This window comes from Rhinoderma darwinii, chromosome 3, assembly GCF_050947455.1.
Source record: "Rhinoderma darwinii isolate aRhiDar2 chromosome 3, aRhiDar2.hap1, whole genome shotgun sequence".
NCBI lineage: Eukaryota > Metazoa > Chordata > Amphibia > Anura > Rhinodermatidae > Rhinoderma > Rhinoderma darwinii.
The window spans coordinates 389,529,978-389,547,444 of record NC_134689.1 but is presented as its reverse complement, the minus strand read 5'-3'; the positions used below and the strand labels follow the sequence as shown (position 1 = coordinate 389,547,444).

The 17,467-nt window shown below is 40.4% G+C and overlaps 7 non-coding genes across 7 annotated transcripts; all 7 read right to left on the bottom strand.

Annotated features, from left to right (window-relative positions):
- Positions 1 to 6,725: 6,725 nt before the first annotated feature.
- Positions 6,726 to 6,798, bottom strand: TRNAC-ACA (transfer RNA cysteine (anticodon ACA)). Its single transcript has one exon. It is a non-coding gene; the product is annotated as a tRNA-Cys (tRNA).
- Positions 6,799 to 7,196: 398 nt separating this feature from the next.
- Positions 7,197 to 7,268, bottom strand: TRNAH-GUG (transfer RNA histidin (anticodon GUG)). The gene has a single exon. It is a non-coding gene; the product is annotated as a tRNA-His (tRNA).
- Positions 7,269 to 7,276: 8 nt separating this feature from the next.
- Positions 7,277 to 7,349, bottom strand: TRNAR-ACG (transfer RNA arginine (anticodon ACG)). Its single transcript has one exon. It is a non-coding gene; the product is annotated as a tRNA-Arg (tRNA).
- Positions 7,350 to 8,929: 1,580 nt separating this feature from the next.
- Positions 8,930 to 9,002, bottom strand: TRNAR-ACG (transfer RNA arginine (anticodon ACG)). The gene has a single exon. It is a non-coding gene; the product is annotated as a tRNA-Arg (tRNA).
- A 3,233-nt stretch (positions 9,003 to 12,235) lies between these two features.
- TRNAR-ACG (transfer RNA arginine (anticodon ACG)) lies at positions 12,236 to 12,308 on the bottom strand. The gene has a single exon. It is a non-coding gene; the product is annotated as a tRNA-Arg (tRNA).
- Positions 12,309 to 13,337: 1,029 nt separating this feature from the next.
- TRNAR-ACG (transfer RNA arginine (anticodon ACG)) lies at positions 13,338 to 13,410 on the bottom strand. Its single transcript has one exon. It is a non-coding gene; the product is annotated as a tRNA-Arg (tRNA).
- Positions 13,411 to 13,861: 451 nt separating this feature from the next.
- On the bottom strand, positions 13,862 to 13,934 carry TRNAR-ACG (transfer RNA arginine (anticodon ACG)). The gene has a single exon. It is a non-coding gene; the product is annotated as a tRNA-Arg (tRNA).
- Positions 13,935 to 17,467: the final 3,533 nt, after the last annotated feature.

Here is a 17,467-nt window from a genome sequence, read left to right as displayed (position 1 = left end):
GAACAAAGAGAACAAGCCGTAGATAAAATGTGTTGTGTATTTCCTGAAAATCCATGAATATTCTTAAACCTTGGGTAAATATCATTAAAAATAAGTAAGCAAACGGTTACTGCCGTGACCCGGAATCGGACCGGGGTTGCTGCGGCCACAACGCAGAGTACTAACCACTATACGATCACAGCAACATGTACGAGCCAGGTAGGAGTCAAACCTACAATTTTCTGATTCGTAGTCAGACGTGTTGTCCATTGCGCCACTGGCCCAGACGGAATGAGTATTGTTGCTTATGCATCACATTTCTGGATCACCTCAAAACTTACACAAGGATCCGATTGCCATAAGTTCCTTTCATGTATTGCAAAGCAAGTCGGAACCAGATAGAGGGGAAATATTTTCATGGAATCTGGAAATCATGTGAGGCAAATCAAATGGAAACCAGCTAATAACGAAATATTTTCATGTGATTGAGAACTCTTGTGAAGTTTTTACTTTTTTCCACAACACATTTTCGGAACAGGCTAAATCACATATTTCCAGATTTTTGCCATCTAGAACAAAGAGAACAAGCCGTAGATAAAATGTGTTGTGTATTTCCTGAAAATCCATGAATATTCTTAAACCTTGGGTAAATATCATTAAAAATAAGTAAGCAAACGGTTACTGCCGTGACCCGGAATCGGACCGGGGTTGCTGCGGCCACAACGCAGAGTACTAACCACTATACGATCACAGCAACATGTACGAGCCAGGTAGGAGTCAAACCTACAATTTTCTGATTCGTAGTCAGACGTGTTGTCCATTGCGCCACTGGCCCAGATGGAATGAGTATTGTTGCTTATGCATCACATTTCTGGATCACCTCAAAACTTACACAAGGATCCGATTGCCATAAGTTCCTTTCATGTATTGCAAAGCAAGTCGGAACCAGATAGAGGGGAAATATTTTCATGGAATCTGGAAATCATGTGAGGCAAATCAAATGGAAACCAGCTAATAACGAAATATTTTCATGTGATTGAGAACTCTTGTGAAGTTTTTACTTTTTTCCACAACACATTTTCGGAACAGGCTAAATCACATATTTCCAGATTTTTGCCATCTAGAACAAAGAGAACAAGCCGTAGATAAAATGTGTTGTGTATTTCCTGAAAATCCATGAATATTCTTAAACCTTGGGTAAATATCATTAAAAATAAGTAAGCAAAGGGTTACTGCCGTGACCCGGATTCGGACCAGGGTTGCTGCGGCCACAACGCAGAGTACTAACCACTATACGATCACGGCAACATGTACGAGCCAGGTAGGAGTCAAACCTACAATCTTCTGATTCGTAGTCAGACGCGTTGTCCATTGCGCCACTGACCCAGATGCAATGAGTATTGTTGCTTATGTATCACATTTCTGGATCACCTCAAAACTTACACAAGGATCCGATTGCCATAAGTACCTTTCATGTATTGCAAAGCAAGTCGGAACCAGATAGAGGGGAAATATTTTCATGGAATCTGGAAATCATGTGAGGCAAATAAAAAATGGAAACCAGCTAATAACGAAATATTTTCATGTGATTGAGAACTCTTGTGAAGTTTTTACTTTTTTCCACAACACATTTTCGGAACAGGCTAAATCACATATTTCCAGATTTTTGCCATCTAGAACAAAGAGAACAAGCCGTAGATAAAATGTGTTGTGTATTTCCTGAAAATCCATGAATATTCTTAAACCTTGGGTAAATATCATTAAAAATAAGTTAGCAAAGGGTTACTGCCGTGACCCAGATTCGGACCGGGGTTGCTGTGGCCACAACGCAGAGTACTAACCACTATACGATAAAGGCAACATGTACGAGCCAGGTAGGAGTCGAACCTACAATCTTCTGATTCGTAGTCAGACGCGTTGTCCATTGCGCCTCTTGCCCAGATGCAATGAGTATTGTTGCTTATGCATCACATTTCTGGATAACCTCAAAACTTACACAAGGATCCGATTGCCATAAGTTCCTTTCATGTATTGCAAAGCAAGTCGGAACCAGATAGAGGGGAAATATTTTCATGGAATCTGGAAATCATGTGAGGCAAATCAAATGGAAACCAGCTAATAACTAAATATTTTCATGTGATTGAGAACTCTTGTGAAGTTTTTACTTTTTTCCACAACACATTTTCGGAACAGGCTAAATCACATATTTCCAGATTTTTGCCATCTAGAACAAAGAGAACAAGCCGTAGATAAAATGTGTTGTGTATTTCCTGAAAATCCATGAATATTCTTAAACCTTGGGTAAATATCATTAAAAATAAGTTAGCAAAGGGTTACTGCCGTGACCCAGATTCGGACCGGGGTTGCTGTGGCCACAACGCAGAGTACTAACCACTATACGATAAAGGCAACATGTACGAGCCAGGTAGGAGTCGAACCTACAATCTTCTGATTCGTAGTCAGACGTGTTGTCCATTGCGCCTCTGGCCCAGATGCAATGAGTATTGTTGCTTATGCATCACATTTCTGGATAACCTCAAAACTTACACAAGGATCCGATTGCCATAAGTTCCTTTCATGTATTGCAAAGCAAGTCGGAACCAGATAGAGGGGAAATATTTTCATGGAATCCGGAAATCATGTGAGGCAAATCAAATGGAAACCAGCTAATAACGAAATATTTTCATGTGATTGAGAACTCTTGTGAAGTTTTTACTTTTTTCCACAACACATTTTCGGAACAGGCTAAATCACATATTTCCAGATTTTTGCCATCTAGAACAAAGAGAACAAGCCATAGATAAAATGTGTTGTGTATTTCCTGAAAATCCATGAATATTCTTAAACCTTGGGTAAATATCATTAAAAATAAGTAAGCAAACGGTTACTGCCGTGACCTGGATTCGGACCGGGGTTGCTGCGGCCACAACGCAGAGTACTAACCACTATACGATCACGGCAACATGTACGAGCCAGGTAGGAGTCAAACCTACAATTTTCTGATTCGTAGTCAGACGTGTTGTCCATTGCGCCACTGGCCGAGATGCAATGAGTATTGTTGCTTATGCATCACATTTCTGGATCACCTCAAAACTTACACAAGGATCCGATTGCCATAAGTACCTTTCATGTATTGCAAAGCAAGTCGGAACCAGATAGAGGGGAAATATTTTCATGGAATCTGGAAATCATGTGAGGCAAATCAAATGGAAACCAGCTAATAACAAAATATTTTCATGTGATTGAGAACTCTTGTGAAGTTTTTACTTTTTTCCACAACACATTTTCGGAACAGGCTAAATCACATATTTCCAGATTTTTGCCATCTAGAACAAAGAGAACAAGCCGTAGATAAAATGTGTTGTGTATTTCCTGAAAATCCATGAATATTCTAAAACCTTGGGTAAATATCATTAAAAATAAGTAAGCAAAGGGTTACTTCCGTGACCCGGACCGGGGTTGCTGCGGCCACAACGCAGAGTACTAACTACTATACGATCACGGCAACATGTACAAGCCAGGTAGGAGTCAAACTTACAATTTTCTGATTCGTAGTCAGACGTGTTGTCCATTGCGCCACTGGCCCAGATGCAATGAGTATTGTTGCTTATGCATCACATTTCTGGATCACCTCAAAACTTACACAAGGATCCGATTGCCATAAGTACCTTTCAAGTATTGCAAAGCAAGTCGGAACCAGATAGAGGGGAAATATTTTCATGGAATCTGGAAATCATGTGAGGCAAATCAAATGGAAACCAGCTAATAATGAAATATTTTCATGTGATTGAGAACTCTTGTGAAGTTTTTACTTTTTTCCACAACACATTTTTGGAACAGGCTAAATCACATATTTCCAGATTTTTGCCATCTAGAACAAAGAGAACAAGCCGTAGATAAAATGTGTTGTGTATTTCTTGAAAATCCATGAATATTCTTAAACCTTGGGTAAATGTCATTAAAAATAAGTTAGGAAAGGGTTACTGCCGTGACCCAGATTCGGACCAGGGTTGCTGCAGCCACAACGTGGACTAACCACTATACGATCACGGCAACATGTACGAGCCAGGTAGGAGTCGAAACCTACAATCTTCTGATTCGTAGTCAGATGCGTTGTCCATTGCGCCACTGGCCCAGATGCAACGAGTATTGTTGCCTATGCATCACATTTCTGGATCACCTCAAAACTTACACAAGGATCCGATTGCCATAAGTTCCTTTCATGTATTGCAAAGCAAGTCGGAACCAGATAGAGGGGAAATATTTTCATGGAATCTGGAAATCATGTGAGGCAAATCAAATGGAAACCAGCTAATAACGAAATATTTTCATGTGATTGAGAACTCTTGTGAAGTTTTTACTTTTTTCCACAACACATTTTCGGAACAGGCTAAATCACATATTTCCAGATTTTTGCCATCTAGAACAAAGAGAACAAGCCATAGATAAAATGTGTTGTGTATTTCCTGAAAATCCATGAATATTCTTAAACCTTGGGTAAATATCATTAAAAATAAGTAAGCAAACGGTTACTGCCGTGACCTGGATTCGGACCGGGGTTGCTGCGGCCACAACGCAGAGTACTAACCACTATACGATCACGGCAACATGTACGAGCCAGGTAGGAGTCAAACCTACAATCTTCTGATTCGTAGTCAGACGCGTTGTCCATTGCGCCACTGGCCCAGATGCAATGAGTATTGTTGCTTATGCATCACATTTCTGGATAACCTCAAAACTTACACAAGGATGTGATTGCCATAAGTTCCTTTCATGTATTGCAAAGCAAGTCGGAACCAGATAGAGGGGAAATATTTTCATGGAATCCGGAAATCATGTGAGGCAAATCAAATGGAAACCAGCTAATAACGAAATATTTTCATGTGATTGAGAACTCTTGTGAAGTTTTTACTTTTTTCCACAACACATTTTCGGAACAGGCTAAATCACATATTTCCAGATTTTTGCCATCTAGAACAAAGAGAACAAGCCATAGATAAAATGTGTTGTGTATTTCCTGAAAATCCATGAATATTCTTAAACCTTGGGTAAATATCATTAAAAATAAGTAAGCAAACGGTTACTGCCGTGACCTGGATTCGGACCGGGGTTGCTGCGGCCACAACGCAGAGTACTAACCACTATACGATCACGGCAACATGTACGAGCCAGGTAGGAGTCAAACCTACAATTTTCTGATTCGTAGTCAGACGTGTTGTCCATTGCGCCACTGGCCCAGATGCAACGAGTATTGTTGCTTATGCATCACATTTCTGGATCACCTCAAAACTTACACAAGGATCCGATTGCCATAAGTACCTTTCATGTATTGCAAAGCAAGTCGGAACCAGATAGAGGGGAAATATTTTCATGGAATCTGGAAATCATGTGAGGCAAATCAAATGGAAACCAGCTAATAACGAAATATTTTCATGTGATTGAGAACTCTTGTGAAGTTTTTACTTTTTTCCACAACACATTTTCGGAACAGGCTAAATCACATATTTCCAGATTTTTGCCATCTAGAACAAAGAGAACAAGCCGTAGATAAAATGTGTTGTGTATTTCCTGAAAATCCATGAATATTCTTAAACCTTGGGTAAATATCATTAAAAATAAGTAAGCAAAGGGTTACTTCCGTGACCCGGACCGGGGTTGCTGCGGCCACAACGCAGAGTACTAACTACTATACGATCACGGCAACATGTACGAGCCAGGTAGGAGTCAAACTTACAATTTTCTGATTCGTAGTCAGACGTGTTGTCCATTGCGCCACTTGCCCAGATGCAATGGATATTGTTGCTTATGCATCACATTTCTGGATCACCTCAAAACTTACACAAGGATCCGATTGCCATAAGTTCCTTTCATGTATTGCAAAGCAAGTCGGAACCAGATAGAGGGGAAATATTTTCATGGAATCCGGAAATCATGTGAGGCAAATCAAATGGAAACCAGCTAATAACGAAATATTTTCATGTGATTGAGAACTCTTGTGAAGTTTTTACTTTTTTCCACAACACATTTTCGGAACAGGCTAAATCACATATTTCCAGATTTTTGCCATCTAGAACAAAGAGAACAAGCCATAGATAAAATGTGTTGTGTATTTCCTGAAAATCCATGAATATTCTTAAACCTTGGGTAAATATCATTAAAAATAAGTAAGCAAACGGTTACTGCCGTGACCTGGATTCGGACCGGGGTTGCTGCGGCCACAACGCAGAGTACTAACCACTATACGATCACGGCAACATGTACGAGCCAGGTAGGAGTCAAACCTACAATCTTCTGATTCGTAGTCAGACGCGTTGTCCATTGCGCCACTGGCCCAGATGCAATGAGTATTGTTGCTTATGCATCACATTTCTGGATAACCTCAAAACTTACACAAGGATCCGATTGCCATAAGTTCCTTTCATGTATTGCAAAGCAAGTCGGAACCAGATAGAGGGGAAATATTTTCATGGAATCTGGAAATCATGTGAGGCAAATCAAATGGAAACCAGCTAATAACGAAATATTTTCATGTGATTGAGAACTCTTGTGAAGTTTTTACTTTTTTCCACAACACATTTTTGGAACAGGCTAAATCACATATTTCCAGATTTTTGCCATCTAGAACAAAGAGAACAAGCCGTAGATAAAATGTTAGCAAAGGGTTACTGCCGTGACCCAGATTCGGACCAGGGTTGCTGCAGCCACAACGTGGAATACTAACCACTATACGATCACGGCAACATGTACGAGCCAGGTAGGAGTCGAACCTACAATCTTCTGATTTGTAGTCAGACGCGTTGTCCATTGCGCCACTGGCGCAGATGCAACGAGTATTGTTGCTTATGCATCACATTTCTGGATCACCTCAAAACTTACACAAGGATCCGATTGCCATAAGTTCCTTTCATGTATTGCAAAGCAAGTCGGAACCAGATAGAGGGGAAATATTTTCATGGAATCTGGAAATCATGTGAGGCAAATCAAATGGAAACCAGCTAATAACGAAATATTTTCATGTGATTGAGAACTCTTGTGAAGTTTTTACTTTTTTCCACAACACATTTTCGGAACAGGCTAAATCACATATTTCCAGATTTTTGCCATCTAGAACAAAGAGAACAAGCTGTAGATAAAATGTGTTGTGTATTTCCTGAAAATCCATGAATATTCTTAAACCTTGGGTAAATATCATTAAAAATAAGTAAGCAAAGGGTTACTGCCGTGACCCGGATTCGGACCGGGGTTGCTGCGGCCACAACGCAGAGTACTAACCACTGTACGATCACGGCAACATGTACGAGCCAGGTAGGAGTCGAACCTACAATCTTCTGATTCGTAGTCAGACGCGTTGTCCATTGCGCCACTGGCCCAGATGCAACGAGTATTGTTGCTTATGCATCACATTTCTGGATCACCTCAAAACTTACACAAGGATCCGATTGCCATAAGTTCCTTTCATGTATTGCAAAGCAAGTCGGAACCAGATAGAGGGGAAATATTTTCATGGAATCTGGAAATCATGTGAGGCAAATCAAATGGAAACCAGCTAATAACGAAATATTTTCATGTGATTGAGAACTCTTGTGAAGTTTTTACTTTTTTCCACAACACATTTTCGGAACAGGCTAAATCACATATTTCCAGATTTTTGCCATCTAGAACAAAGAGAACAAGCCGTAGATAAAATGTGTTGTGTATTTCCTGAAAATCCATGAATATTCTTAAACCTTGGGTAAATATCATTAAAAATAAGTAAGCAAAGGGTTACTGCCGTGACCCGGATTCGGACCGGGGTTGCTGCGGCCACAACGCAGAGTACTAACCACTATACGATCACGGCAACATGTACGAGCCAGGTAGGAGTCAAACCTACAATCTTCTGATTCGTAGTCAGACGCGTTGTCCATTGCGCTACTGGCCCAGAAGCAACGAGTATTGTTGCTTATGCATCACATTTCTGGATCACCTCAAAACTTACACAAGGATCCGATTGCCATAAGTTCCTTTCATGTATTGCAAAGCAAGTCGGAACCAGATAGAGGGGAAATATTTTCATGGAATCTGGAAATCATGTGAGGCAAATCAAATGGAAACCAGCTAATAACGAAATATTTTCATGTGATTGAGAACTCTTGTGAAGTTTTTACTTTTTTCCACAACACATTTTCGGAACAGGCTAAATCACATATTTCCAGATTTTTGCCATCTAGAACAAAGAGAACAAGCCGTAGATAAAATGTGTTGTGTATTTCCTGAAAATCCATGAATATTCTTAAACCTTGGGTAAATATCATTAAAAATAAGTAAGCGAAGGGTTACTGCCGTGACCCGGATTCGGACCGGGGTTGCTGCGGCCACAACGCAGAGTACTAACCACTATACGATCACGGCAACATGTACGAGCCAGGTAGGAGTCAAACCTACAATCTTCTGATTCGTAGTCAGACGCGTTGTCCATTGCCCTAATGGCCCAGAAGCAACGAGTATTGTTGCTTATGCATCACATTTCTGGATCACCTCAAAACTTACACAAGGATCCGATTGCCATAAGTTCCTTTCATGTATTGCAAAGCAAGTCGGAACCAGATAGAGGGGAAATATTTTCATGGAATCTGGAAATCATGTGAGGCAAATCAAATGGAAACCAGCTAATAACGAAATATTTTCATGTGATTGAGAACTCTTGTGAAGTTTTTACTTTTTTCCACAACACATTTTCGGAACAGGCTAAATCACATATTTCCAGATTTTTGCCATCTAGAACAAAGAGAACAAGCCGTAGATAAAATGTGTTGTGTATTTCCTGAAAATCCATGAATATTCTTAAACCTTGGGTAAATATCATTAAAAATAAGTAAGCAAAGGGTTACTGCCGTGACCCGGATTCGGACCGGGGTTGCTGCGGCCACAACGCAGAGTACTAACCACTATACGATCACGGCAACATGTACGAGCCAGGTAGGAGTCGAACCTACAATCTTCTGATTCGTAGTCAGACGCGTTGTCCATTGCGCTACTGGCCCAGAAGCAACGAGTATTGTTGCTTATGCATCACATTTCTGGATCACCTCAAAACTTACACAAGGATCCGATTGCCATAAGTTCCTTTCATGTATTGCAAAGCAAGTCGGAACCAGATAGAGGGGAAATATTTTCATGGAATCTGGAAATCATGTGAGGCAAATCAAATGGAAACCAGCTAATAACGAAATATTTTCATGTGATTGAGAACTCTTGTGAAGTTTTTACTTTTTTCCACAACACATTTTCGGAACAGGCTAAATCACATATTTCCAGATTTTTGCCATCTAGAACAAAGAGAACAAGCCGTAGATAAAATGTGTTGTGTATTTCCTGAAAATCCATGAATATTCTTAAACCTTGGGTAAATATCATTAAAAATAAGTAAGCAAAGGGTTACTGCCGTGACCCGGATTCGGACCGGGGTTGCTGCGGCCACAACGCAGAGTACTAACCACTATACGATCACGGCAACATGTACGAGCCAGGTAGGAGTCAAACCTACAATCTTCTGATTCGTAGTCAGACGCGTTGTCCATTGCGCTACTGGCCCAGAAGCAACGAGTATTGTTGCTTATGCATCACATTTCTGGATCACCTCAAAACTTACACAAGGATCCGATTGCCATAAGTTCCTTTCATGTATTGCAAAGCAAGTCGGAACCAGATAGAGGGGAAATATTTTCATGGAATCTGGAAATCATGTGAGGCAAATCAAATGGAAACCAGCTAATAACGAAATATTTTCATGTGATTGAGAACTCTTGTGAAGTTTTTACTTTTTTCCACAACACATTTTCGGAACAGGCTAAATCACATATTTCCAGATTTTTGCCATCTAGAACAAAGAGAACAAGCCGTAGATAAAATGTGTTGTGTATTTCCTGAAAATCCATGAATATTCTTAAACCTTGGGTAAATATCATTAAAAATAAGTAAGCAAAGGGTTACTGCCGTGACCCGGATTCGGACCGGGGTTGCTGCGGCCACAACGCAGAGTACTAACCACTATACGATCACGGCAACATGTACGAGCCAGGTAGGAGTCAAACCTACAATCTTCTGATTCGTAGTCAGACGCGTTGTCCATTGCCCTAATGGCCCAGAAGCAACGAGTATTGTTGCTTATGCATCACATTTCTGGATCACCTCAAAACTTACACAAGGATCCGATTGCCATAAGTTCCTTTCATGTATTGCAAAGCAAGTCGGAACCAGATAGAGGGGAAATATTTTCATGGAATCTGGAAATCATGTGAGGCAAATCAAATGGAAACCAGCTAATAACGAAATATTTTCATGTGATTGAGAACTCTTGTGAAGTTTTTACTTTTTTCCACAACACATTTTCGGAACAGGCTAAATCACATATTTCCAGATTTTTGCCATCTAGAACAAAGAGAACAAGCCGTAGATAAAATGTGTTGTGTATTTCCTGAAAATCCATGAATATTCTTAAACCTTGGGTAAATATCATTAAAAATAAGTAAGCGAAGGGTTACTGCCGTGACCCGGATTCGGACCGGGGTTGCTGCGGCCACAACGCAGAGTACTAACCACTATACGATCACGGCAACATGTACGAGCCAGGTAGGAGTCAAACCTACAATCTTCTGATTCGTAGTCAGACGCGTTGTCCATTGCCCTAATGGCCCAGAAGCAACGAGTATTGTTGCTTATGCATCACATTTCTGGATCACCTCAAAACTTACACAAGGATCCGATTGCCATAAGTTCCTTTCATGTATTGCAAAGCAAGTCGGAACCAGATAGAGGGGAAATATTTTCATGGAATCTGGAAATCATGTGAGGCAAATCAAATGGAAACCAGCTAATAACGAAATATTTTCATGTGATTGAGAACTCTTGTGAAGTTTTTACTTTTTTCCACAACACATTTTCGGAACAGGCTAAATCACATATTTCCAGATTTTTGCCATCTAGAACAAAGAGAACAAGCCGTAGATAAAATGTGTTGTGTATTTCCTGAAAATCCATGAATATTCTTAAACCTTGGGTAAATATCATTAAAAATAAGTAAGCAAAGGGTTACTGCCGTGACCCGGATTCGGACCGGGGTTGCTGCGGCCACAACGCAGAGTACTAACCACTATACGATCACGGCAACATGTACGAGCCAGGTAGGAGTCAAACCTACAATCTTCTGATTCGTAGTCAGACGCGTTGTCCATTGCCCTAATGGCCCAGAAGCAACGAGTATTGTTGCTTATGCATCACATTTCTGGATCACCTCAAAACTTACACAAGGATCCGATTGCCATAAGTTCCTTTCATGTATTGCAAAGCAAGTCGGAACCAGATAGAGGGGAAATATTTTCATGGAATCTGGAAATCATGTGAGGCAAATCAAATGGAAACCAGCTAATAACGAAATATTTTCATGTGATTGAGAACTCTTGTGAAGTTTTTACTTTTTTCCACAACACATTTTCGGAACAGGCTAAATCACATATTTCCAGATTTTTGCCATCTAGAACAAAGAGAACAAGCCGTAGATAAAATGTGTTGTGTATTTCCTGAAAATCCATGAATATTCTTAAACCTTGGGTAAATATCATTAAAAATAAGTAAGCAAAGGGTTACTGCCGTGACCCGGATTCGGACCGGGGTTGCTGCGGCCACAACGCAGAGTACTAACCACTATACGATCACGGCAACATGTATGAGCCAGGTAGGAGTCAAACCTACAATCTTCTGATTCGTAGTCAGACGCGTTGTCCATTGCGCTACTGGCCCAGAAGCAACGAGTATTGTTGCTTATGCATCACATTTCTGGATCACCTCAAAACTTACACAAGGATCCGATTGCCATAAGTTCCTTTCATGTATTGCAAAGCAAGTCGGAACCAGATAGAGGGGAAATATTTTCATGGAATCTGGAAATCATGTGAGGCAAATCAAATGGAAACCAGCTAATAACGAAATATTTTCATGTGATTGAGAACTCTTGTGAAGTTTTTACTTTTTTCCACAACACATTTTCGGAACAGGCTAAATCACATATTTCCAGATTTTTGCCATCTAGAACAAAGAGAACAAGCTGTAGATAAAATGTGTTGTGTATTTCCTGAAAATCCATGAATATTCTTAAACCTTGGGTAAATATCATTAAAAATAAGTAAGCAAAGGGTTACTGCCGTGACCCAGATTCGGACCGGGGTTTCTGCGGCCACAACGCAGAGTACTAACCACTATACGATCACGGCAACCTGTACGAGCCAGGTAGGAGTCGAACCTACAATCTTCTGATTCGTAGTCAGACGCGTTGTCCATTGCGCCACTGGCCCAGATGCAACGAGGATTGTTGCTTATGCATCACATTTCTGGATCACCTCAAAACTTACACAAGGATCCGATTGCCATAAGTTCCTTTCATGTATTGCAAAGCAAGTCGGAACCAGATAGAGGGGAAATATTTTCATGGAATGCGGAAATCATGTGAGGCAAATCAAATGGAAACCAGCTAATAACGAAATATTTTCATGTGATTGAGAACTCTTGTGAAGTTTTTACTTTTTTCCACAACACATTTTCGGAACAGGCTAAATCACATATTTCCAGATTTTTGCCATCTAGAACAAAGAGAACAAGCCGTAGATAAAATGTGTTGTGTATTTCCTGAAAATCCATGAATATTCTTAAACCTTGGGTAAATATCATTAAAAATAAGTAAGCAAAGGGTTACTGCCGTGACCCGGATTCGGACCGGGGTTGCTGCGGCCACAACGCAGAGTACTAACCACTATACGATCACGGCAACATGTATGAGCCAGGTAGGAGTCAAACCTACAATCTTCTGATTCGTAGTCAGACGCGTTGTCCATTGCGCTACTGGCCCAGAAGCAACGAGTATTGTTGCTTATGCATCACATTTCTGGATCACCTCAAAACTTACACAAGGATCCGATTGCCATAAGTTCCTTTCATGTATTGCAAAGCAAGTTGGAACCAGATAGAGGGGAAATATTTTCATGGAATCTGGAAATCATGTGAGGCAAATCAAATGGAAACCAGCTAATAACGAAATATTTTCATGTGATTGAGAACTCTTGTGAAGTTTTTACTTTTTTCCACAACACATTTTCGGAACAGGCTAAATCACATATTTCCAGATTTTTGCCATCTAGAACAAAGAGAACAAGCTGTAGATAAAATGTGTTGTGTATTTCCTGAAAATCCATGAATATTCTTAAACCTTGGGTAAATATCATTAAAAATAAGTAAGCAAAGGGTTACTGCCGTGACCCAGATTCGGACCGGGGTTGCTGCGGCCACAACGCAGAGTACTAACCACTATACGATCACGGCAACCTGTACGAGCCAGGTAGGAGTCGAACCTACAATCTTCTGATTCGTAGTCAGACGCGTTGTCCATTGCGCCACTGGCCCAGATGCAACGAGGATTGTTGCTTATGCATCACATTTCTGGATCACCTCAAAACTTACACAAGGATCCGATTGCCATAAGTTCCTTTCATGTATTGCAAAGCAAGTCGGAACCAGATAGAGGGGAAATATTTTCATGGAATCCGGAAATCATGTGAGGCAAATCAAATGGAAACCAGCTAATAACGAAATATTTTCATGTGATTGAGAACTCTTGTGAAGTTTTTACTTTTTTCCACAACACATTTTCGGAACAGGCTAAATCACATATTTCCAGATTTTTGCCATCTAGAACAAAGAGAACAAGCCGTAGATAAAATGTGTTGTGTATTTCCTGAAAATCAATGAATATTCTTAAACCTTGGGTAAATATCATTAAAAATAAGTAAGTAAAGGGTTACTGCTGCGGCCACAACGCAGAGTACTAACCACTATACGATCACGGCAACATGTACGAGCCAGGTAGGAGTCGAACCTACAATCTTCTGATTCGTAGTCAGACGCGTTGTCCATTGCGCCACTGGCCCAGATGCAACGCGGATTGTTGCTTATGCATCACATTTCTGGATCACCTCAAAACTTACACAAGGATCCGATTGCCATAAGTTCCTTTCATGTATTGCAAAGCAAGTCGGAACCAGATAGAGGGGAAATATTTTCATGGAATCCGGAAATCATGTGAGGCAAATCAAATGGAAACCAGCTAATAACGAAATATTTTCATGTGATTGAGAACTCTTGTGAAGTTTTTACTTTTTTCCACAACACATTTTCGGAACAGGCTAAATCACATATTTCCAGATTTTTGCCATCTAGAACAAAGAGAACAAGCCGTAGATAAAATGTGTTGTGTATTTCCTGAAAATCCATGAATATTCTTAAACCTTGGGTAAATATCATTAAAAATAAGTAAGCAAAGGGTTACCGCCGTGACCCGGATTCGGACCGGGGTTGCTGCGGCCACAACGCAGAGTACTAACCACTATACGATCACGGCAACATGTACGAGCCAGGTTGGAGTCAAACCTACAATCTTCTGATTCGTAGTCAGACGCGTTGTCCATTGCGCCTCTGGCCCAGATGCAATGAGTATTGTTGCTTATGCATCACATTTCTGGATCACCTCAAAACTTACACAAGGATCCGATTGCCATAAGTTCCTTTCATGTATTGCAAAGCAAGTCGGAACCAGATAGAGGGGAAATATTTTCATGGAATCCGGAAATCATGTGAGGCAAATCAAATGGAAACCAGCTAATAACGAAATATTTTCATGTGATTGAGAACTCTTGTGAAGTTTTTACTTTTTTCCACAACACATTTTCGGAACAGGCTAAATCACATATTTCCAGATTTTTGCCATCTAGAACAAAGAGAACAAGCTGTAGATAAAATGTGTTGTGTATTTCCTGAAAATCCATGAATATTCTTAAACCTTGGGTAAATATCATTAAAAATAAGTAAGCAAAGGGTTACTGCCGTGACCCGGATTCGGACCGGGGTTGCTGCGGCCACAACGCAGAGTACTAACCACTATACAATCACGGCAACCTGTACGAGCCAGGTAGGAGTTGAACCTACAATCTTCTGATTCGTAGTCAGACACGTTGTCCATTGCGCCACTGGCCCAGATGCAACGAGTTTTGTTGCTTATGCATCACATTTCTGGATCACTTCAAAACTTACACAAGGATCCGATTGCCATAAGTTCCTTTCATGTATTTCAAAGCAAGTCGGAACCAGATAGAGGGGAAATATTTTCATGGAATCCGGAAATCATGTGAGGCAAATCAAATGGAAACCAGCTAATAACGAAATATTTTCATGTGATTGAGAACTCTTGTGAAGTTTTTACTTTTTTCCACAACACATTTTCGGAACAGGCTAAATCACATATTTCCAGATTTTTGCCATCTAGAACAAAGAGAACAAGCCGTAGATAAAATGTGTTGTGTATTTCCTGAAAATCCATGAATATTCTTAAACCTTGGGTAAATATCATTAAAAATAACTAAGCAAAGGGTTACTGCCGTGACCCGGATTCGGACCGGGGTTGCTGCGGCCACAACGCAGAGTACTAACCACTATACGATCACGGCAACATGTACGAGCCAGGTTGGAGTCAAACCTACAATCTTCTGATTCGTAGTCAGACGCGTTGTCCATTGCGCCTCTGGCCCAGATGCAACGAGGATTGTTGCTTATGCATCACATTTCTGGATCACCTCAAAACTTACACAAGGATCCGATTGCCATAAGTTCCTTTCATGTATTGCAAAGCAAGTCGGAACCAGATAGAGGGGAAATATTTTCATGGAATCCGGAAATCATGTGAGGCAAATCAAATGGAAACCAGCTAATAACGAAATATTTTCATGTGATTGAGAACTCTTGTGAAGTTTTTACTTTTTTCCACAACACATTTTCGGAACAGGCTAAATCACATATTTCCAGATTTTTGCCATCTAGAACAAAGAGAACAAGCCGTAGATAAAATGTGTTGTGTATTTCCTGAAAATCAATGAATATTCTTAAACCTTGGGTAAATATCATTAAAAATAAGTAAGTAAAGGGTTACTGCTGCGGCCACAACGCAGAGTACTAACCACTATACGATCACGGCAACATGTACGAGCCAGGTAGGAGTCAAACCTACAATCTTCTGATTCGTAGTCAGACGCGTTGTCCATTGCGCCTCTGGCCCAGATGCAATGAGTATTGTTGCTTATGCATCACATTTCTGGATCACCTCAAAACTTACACAAGGATCCGATTGCCATAAGTTCCTTTCATGTATTGCAAAGCAAGTCGGAACCAGATAGAGGGGAAATATTTTCATGGAATCCGGAAATCATGTGAGGCAAATCAAATGGAAACCAGCTAATAACGAAATATTTTCATGTGATTGAGAACTCTTGTGAAGTTTTTACTTTTTTCCACAACACATTTTCGGAACAGGCTAAATCACATATTTCCAGATTTTTGCCATCTAGAACAAAGAGAACAAGCCGTAGATAAAATGTGTTGTGTATTTCCTGAAAATCCATGAATATTCTTAAACCTTGGGTAAATATCATTAAAAATAACTAAGCAAAGGGTTACTGCCGTGACCCGGGTTGCTGCAGCCACAACGTGGAGTACTAACCACTATACGATCACGGCAACATGTACGAGCCAGGTAGAAGTCGAACCTACAATCTTCTGATTCGTAGTCAGACGCATTGTCCATTGCGCCACTGGCCCAGATGCAACGAGTGTTGTTGCTTATGCATCACATTTCTGGATCACCTCAAAACTTACACAAGGATCCGATTGCCATAAGTTCCGTTCATGTATTGCAAAGCAAGTCGGAACCAGATAGAGGGGAAATATTTTCATGGAATCTGGAAATCATGTGAGGCAAATCAAATGGAAACCAGATTCGGACCGTGATTGAGAACTCTTGTGAAGTTTTTACTTTTTTCCACAACACATTTTCGGAACAGGCTAAATCACATATTTCCAGATTTTTGCCATCTAGAACAAAGAGAACAAGCCGTAGATAAAATGTGTTGTGTATTTCCTGAAAATCCATGAATATTCTTAAACCTTGGGTAAATATCATTAAAAATAAGTAAGCAAAGGGTTACTGCCGTGACCCGGATTCGGACCGGGGTTGCGGCGGCCACAACGCAGAGTACTAACCACTATACGATCACAGCAACATGTACGAGCCAGGTAGGAGTCGAACATACAATCTTCTGCTCCGTAGTCAGACGCGTTGTCCATTGCGCCACTAGCCCAGATGCAAGTGGTATTGTTGCTTATGCATCACATTTCTGGATCACCTCAAAACTTACACAAGGAACTTACACAAGGATCCGATTGCCATAAGTTCCTTTCATGTATTGCAAAGCAAGTCGGAACCAGATAGAGGGGAAATATTTTCATGGAATCTGGAAATCATGTGAGGCAAATCAAATGGAAACCAGCTAATAACGAAATATTTTCATGTGATTGAGAACTCTTGTGAAGTTTTTACTTTTTTCCACAACACATTTTCGGAACAGGCTAAATCACA